The sequence below is a fragment of the Rhinopithecus bieti genome, unplaced genomic scaffold (genome assembly GCF_001698545.2).
Source record: "Rhinopithecus bieti isolate Rb0 unplaced genomic scaffold, ASM169854v2 scaffold_18434, whole genome shotgun sequence".
NCBI lineage: Eukaryota > Metazoa > Chordata > Mammalia > Primates > Cercopithecidae > Rhinopithecus > Rhinopithecus bieti.
Genome location: NW_016809126.1, coordinates 298,801 through 305,226, shown reverse-complemented (window position 1 = coordinate 305,226; position 6,426 = coordinate 298,801). Strand labels below are relative to the sequence as shown.

Below are 6,426 nucleotides of genomic sequence, written 5' to 3'. Positions count from 1 at the left end.
TAATACAGCAGTTTCTCAGAAATCAGTCATAGGATATGTAGTTACTAAAAGAAAATGAACACACATCTTTATCAAGGAGCATCAATGCAAATGTAAAGCTGTATTTATTTTTAAAACATACACCATATTTCATTTATTTTAAATCACAGAGTACTGTTCTCTAAATGCAATGAGTAGAAGGCGATAAATTCACCCATAGACAAGTCCCTGAGGATGTCTCTCATCTTTTTTACTAATCTCCCAAATGTCAGAGGGGTAACATGATTGGAAATATGGAGGAAGAGGTAATGGCATGTCATTTGGGGGAAAGTGTCTCATGGATTATAGCAACGGGTGAGTGAGTTATCGTAGTTGAAGATAGTAATTATGGTCATTTGGGGAGAGGATCTAGCCATTCTGAGAGTAAAGTAATTTGGCATATGGCATGTTTACAGGTGTTGGGGCTTTATCTGCTGAGTTGGGTAGAGGATTTAGGCATTCGGGTATCTCCTTGTTTTGAGAGCCTCTGCAGATTTAGTACCTGTGGGCTGCAGACACTGGAAGAGTGGCTGGAGGTGGGGAGATGTCTTGTTTCCAGAAGTCAGAATAGGTTTGGTTTGTGGTATTCCAAGTGGAGCAGGCCCTCTAGGGATATTGTGAGAGCAGCATACCACTTAATATGACTCTAAGGGAATTCAGAGCATTTTATTGACTAGTTATAAGAAAACTTGGCCATAGGGACACAGAAACATTGCACTGCATCCTTACAGGATAAAGGAAAAGAGATAACCAATTGGCAATGTCTGCTTTCATCAACCAAGATGGCAGAATCATATAGTGCTTCTTAAATTTGAAATGTCAGTCCCAGCTTGTCTCAGGAGATGGCTGAAACCAGTGAGTCTCACCCTGATTAACTCAGATTACAGTTGGCCCGTCCTCATCCCTCGGCTCCTCTCTGTTGCTTCTTTGCTTAAAGTAAGGTTTGGTGATTTCACCTGTGACCTGAAATGGTCAACATTTCTCATATTTTAGAGACCAGGGGCCCTAGTTTGTTGTGTGTGTGTGTGTGTGTGTGTGTGTGTGTGTGTGTTTAATAAAAATAACATCCCATAGTATCATCTTCTAGATCGAATTTTTTACCCTAATACACATACTTCACTGCTTTTATTCTCTGTAAAATTTTGCATTCAAGCACGAAAGTGACCCAGGTGTGAGAATATTATTTTCTAGAAAGGAGTAACAAGTAACTATTTTTCAGGTGCTTAGATTTACTTTCTCCCAATTCAACCCTGTCCCATTAAGAATGCCATCTAGGATAGTTTGTCTTTCAGAGGCACTATTCATGGATGAAACTCCTTCAGAAGTGGAAACATAATAGTCTGTCATTTTGGGAGATTGCCTGGCCATTTGGGCCTATCTCACCCTGTAGACATGTCTTTTGGTAATTAATCTTCATTGTAACAGCCAAAAGGCACGAATATTTCCATAAAGTATTTCAGTACATAGTGAACAGTGACATTCTTCTTTTGAAGAACTTAGTGTATTTTTTAGTTCACTTTTAACTAAGATGTTGAAGAAAATGTGCAGTACATGGTAAATTATCTATCCTAGACTGGATCACTAAAATATACTTCTATGTATTTCTCCATCTTGACACTATATTTTTATTACACATATAATAATTATGGCAGCAATAGTAGTTAATACTTATTGAGTGCTTATTCCTTTTCAGGTTCTATGTTGAATACCTCCTTACAGTATCTCATGTAATTATCAAAATACTCCTATGAGTTAGATGATGATTATTCCTGTCTTTAACCTAAGATTTGCTTTCTTTCCTATTGTCACTCAGCTAGTAAGATGGTAGAATTTGAACTCAGCTTTGACTCTAAAGCCAGTTTTTACATACTAGGGAAGGAATACATTATAGCATGGTGATTAATTAAATCCACACAAGAAAACATTGATTGCAGGCCTATCATATGTTTTCACTGTGTGAGATGCTAGTTAGCTGAGAAAAAATACAGGGAATATGTTAGATTGCTGGGACTGCCATAACACAGTGCAACAGATGGGGTGGCTTAAACAACAGAAATTTATTTTCTCACGGTCCTGGAGGTGAGAAGTCTAAGATCAAGGTATCAGCAGGATTGGTTTCTTCTGAGGGCTGTGAGGGAAGGATCTGTTCTAGGCCTCCCTCCTTGGCTTGTAGATAACTGCCTTCTGCCTTGTCTTCACATCATCTTCCCTCAGTACACATCTGTGTCGAAGTTTCCTCTTCTTGTAAAGACATCAGTCATATTGGTTTAGGGACCACCATAAAGACCTCATTTTACCTTGATTACCTTGGTACAAATCTGTCTCCAAATAGTCACATTCTGAGGTACTGGGAGTCGGGACTTCAACCTGAATTTTTGGGAGGACATGTTTCAGCTTATAATAGGCTTCCTACCTCAATGAGCTACAAGCCTATCAAGATATCTTGATATAAAAGAAAGTTGGATGGAATAATATTTGAATAGAGATAATGAAGTTGTGTCATGACTGTAGAGAAATGAGTGATTAATTTTCACTGGAGGTAACAGGAAAGACTTCAATGAGGCAAGCGACATTAAAGCTGGGCTCTGATTATTATGTAAAAATGGAAAAGTGTGAGAATGGAGAGGAGAAGACAGGATTTGCATGACCTCTGGTGTACAGAATGCTGTAGTGTGGGAGAAACAAAGGGATGAGGTGAGAGGTGACGTGATGTGCTGATAAAATGGCTCAGGAGAAAAAAGAGACCTGATCTGTGTCATTTGCCACGGCCTCTGCTCATGACTAATGAGTGCTCTTGGGAGAGTTAACTCCCCAACACATGCTTATATGTGAAGCGTGCTCCTGCTCTTGCCCACTGAATCCAAGAAGCCCTGGGCAGAAAGTAAAAAAGGGGCAAGAAGCTGTGAGTGCAAAGTGAGTCAAACCCATATGGAGAGTCCACTCCAGCTGTGCGTGGAGGGGGAGCTGAGGCACTAAATCGATATGTCAGGAATCTGACATACCAGGTGAGAGAGTACCATTTTAGACAGAGAGCAGGACATACAATAGCCTGTGATGGAAGAAAGCATGATATGTTTGGAAAAGAGGCCAATGCTGATAAAGCATAGAGAGCTGGGGAAAAGTGGCCAGATGCAACTAGGGTGTGGGAAAAGGACAAGCCATGTCCCCACATGCTTTTTGGTCATTCTAATGTTCTTGGTGTTCATTCTACAACCCAAAGGGCAACCACTGAATTGTTTCAAGTGTGTTATGAATGTATGCGTGAATGTATGCATGCACACGCACGTGGTATGGCAGGGACAAATTTACATTTGGCAAGATCACACTGACTGTCGTGTGAGAAAGTGGTTGAAAGGAAGCCAGATTTCTTGTCATAAGACCAACTGAGGATTGTTGCCATGGAGTAGGGTGGACGTAGTAGACATGGGTTAGAGAAGTATTTAGGCCATACTAGGTAGCGATAACTCAATGGGCCATGGGATCTAAGTACCATCCTCAGTAAAAGGCAGCAGGTTCCTTAGAGTAAAGGCTGTTCACAGGTCTGGAGAAGGGAAAGTAGAAGGAGAGACTGTCATATATTGTTGGGTCAGAAAGCAAATATGTGTTCAGCAAATGAGAGAAGTACATCAAAATGACTCAAGCCAATTTGGAGGAGTTCTCATTGGCTAAATGTGAGACAATCTGAGCGTCAAAACCATAATAATGGTAATGGATTAAAATACATCAAAGGCAGAAATAGAGTCTGTAACTACACAGTTATAAAATAAAGGTCAGTGTGTGGAGGGAGAAACTCTTCTTTACAGAATATATCAGCTAATAAGTGGAGAAAGTGTGAAATAATTAGACAATCATTATTTTGCAACACATATGTAATAATTCAAGGAAGATTTATCAATGGACACTAAATTCATTGGGTTAACAGAATAGTCTCAAAACATCGCTCTACAGGTTATTTAATTACAAAGAGAAAACAGTAACTTTATTGGAGTGATTTGATGACACTATCTTGACTGACGAAATTTAGCATCATTAACATTGGAACAAACTGACATTATGTACTTCTGGTGGTGATACATCTTCTGAGACACACAAAATCACCTAAGTAGTATTTTTGCCAAACATACCTAACCTGCATCTAAATGTAAAAATTTGTCTGCTATCAGAGAAATCAAGATTGAGATACAAGACAAATTGCCTGGACAAATGCTACTGTCACAAAGAACAAAAAAGAGCATGTGTTTGTGTGTGTGTGTGTATGTTCTCCATCAAAGGCTAAAAGGATGTGACAACCAAATGAAATGCATAATCCCTCGATTGAATCCTGGATAGGGGAAAAATGGCTATAAAGCACCTTTATCTAGATGAAAGTTATACAGGTGCTCATTGTATTGTACTTCAAGCAGAAATAACTTTCCAATATAAAATATATCATGTTATATATGCCATACATGCATATACTCATATATTATAGAATAATAATTATATCTTATAATCTGTATTCAGAAATAAATGTATTGTCAAAATTGTCCTAATTTGCAATAGATGTGTTTCATTATAAGATATAGTTTTCCTCAAAATTCTTTCCTATGATTTCCTTTTAAAATTTTGTTCCTCTTACCATTCAATTCTCTACATGTCTAAATTTTCATCACATCTTGAACACAGCTGTTTGCTTTGATTAATATCAAGCACTATGCCAGATGCTGAAGACCCAGAGATAAATAAGAAAAAAAGATTTTCTGCCCCAGAAGAACTGATACGCTACTAGAGAACAGAAAAAAAGATAAATTACAATCCAGTGTCTTAAGAACCTTAGCACGACTGGATTTACTTAAGCTGATTCATTATTGTGCACTGCAGTTTAAAATGATGCCTAGATGTAAGCAGCTAATGTGGGTTTTCTCAGCTTCCTTTTAAAAATACCCATCGAGTCACCATAAAGGAGGAAAACTGACAACATCACTTAAAGTTAAGACTTAGGGGAATGACAGATGAGAAGTCAAAATTTGTGATTCTGTTTCTGACCCCTTGAGAAGGGAGGCCTTCTCTTCAGCTGTGGGTTTGATGCTTAAACAAGATAGTGAATGTGAAAGCAACTAGTAAACTACAAGATAAAGAGATGAAGACCTGAAGGTAGTCTTTCCTGTCCAAAGTTGGAAACAGTACTACTACCATTTCTTGGGAGGAGCCTGAAGAAGTAAAAGAAGTGTTTAGTGGAATAGATATTCACAATAGTGGGTATGTCTGTGACTGTGAACTCCAAGACCTGTTTAATGAAGCAAGCCTTCCTATGCCTGGCTACAAGGTATATGAGAAAATTCTAGCAGTTGCTGACAAGAACCAACATGGAAAAATCAGTTTGAAGAATTTGTGTCACTGATGCAAGAATTAAAAAGGAAAGATATTAGCAAAACATCCTGAAAAATAATGAACATGAGGCAAATGATTACTGCTGTGAGAGGAACTTCATCTATTTCCAGTAAGGGCGCACAACATTCATATTCAGGGGGAAAAAGGGGGCTTTTGTTAACTGGATAAACAAAGCCCTGGAGAATGAACCTGACTGTAGTCTTGTAAATGAAGCATCTTATACCTATGAACTTCAATGATGGCAGTATCTTCAAGTTACTTGCAGATCTCATCCTTCTTTGCAAAATGATCAATTTATTTGAACCAGATACAACTGATGAAACAGCCATTAATAAAAAGCTCACCACTTTCACTCTTTCTGAAAATTTAAACCTAGTTGATATGATTTAGCTCTGTGTCCCCACCCAAATCTCACCATCAGTTATAGTTCCCATGATCCCCAAGTGTCATGGGAGAGACCTGGTGGGAGGTAATTTAATCATGAGGGCAGTTACCCTCATGATAGTGAGTTCTCAGGGGATCTGATGGTTTTATAAGGGGCTTTTCCCCCTTTTGATCTGCAGTTCTCCTTCCTGCCATCATGTGAAGAAGGATGTGTTTGCTTCTCCATCCACCATTCACCATGATTGTAAGTTTCCTGAAGCTTCCCCAGCCCTGTGGAATGGCAAGTCAATTAAAGCTCTTTCCTTTATAAATTACCCAGTCTTGGGCATTTCCTTAAGGCCATGTGAGAATAGACTAATACAATAAATTGGTAATTGGTAGTGGGACACTGCTGTAAAATTACCTGAAAATGTGGAAGTGACTTTGGAACTTGGTAACAGGCAGAGGTTGGAACAGTTTGGAGGGCTCAGAAGACAGGAAGATGTGGGAAAGTTTGGAACTTCCTAGAGACTTGTTAAATGGCTTTGATCAAAATGCTGATAGTGATATGGACAATGAAGTCCAGGCTGAGATGTTCTCAGATGGAGATAAGGGACTTGTTAGGAACTGGAATAAAGGTGACTCTCAGTATGTTTTAGTAAAGAGATTGGCTTT

At 38.7% G+C, this 6,426-nt stretch overlaps 1 pseudogene; it reads left to right on the top strand.

Annotated features, from left to right (window-relative positions):
- Window positions 1-260: 260 nt before the first annotated feature.
- The window catches only part of LOC108539705 (plastin-1 pseudogene), a 9,171-nt pseudogene continuing 3,005 nt past the window's right edge, over window positions 261-6,426 (top strand).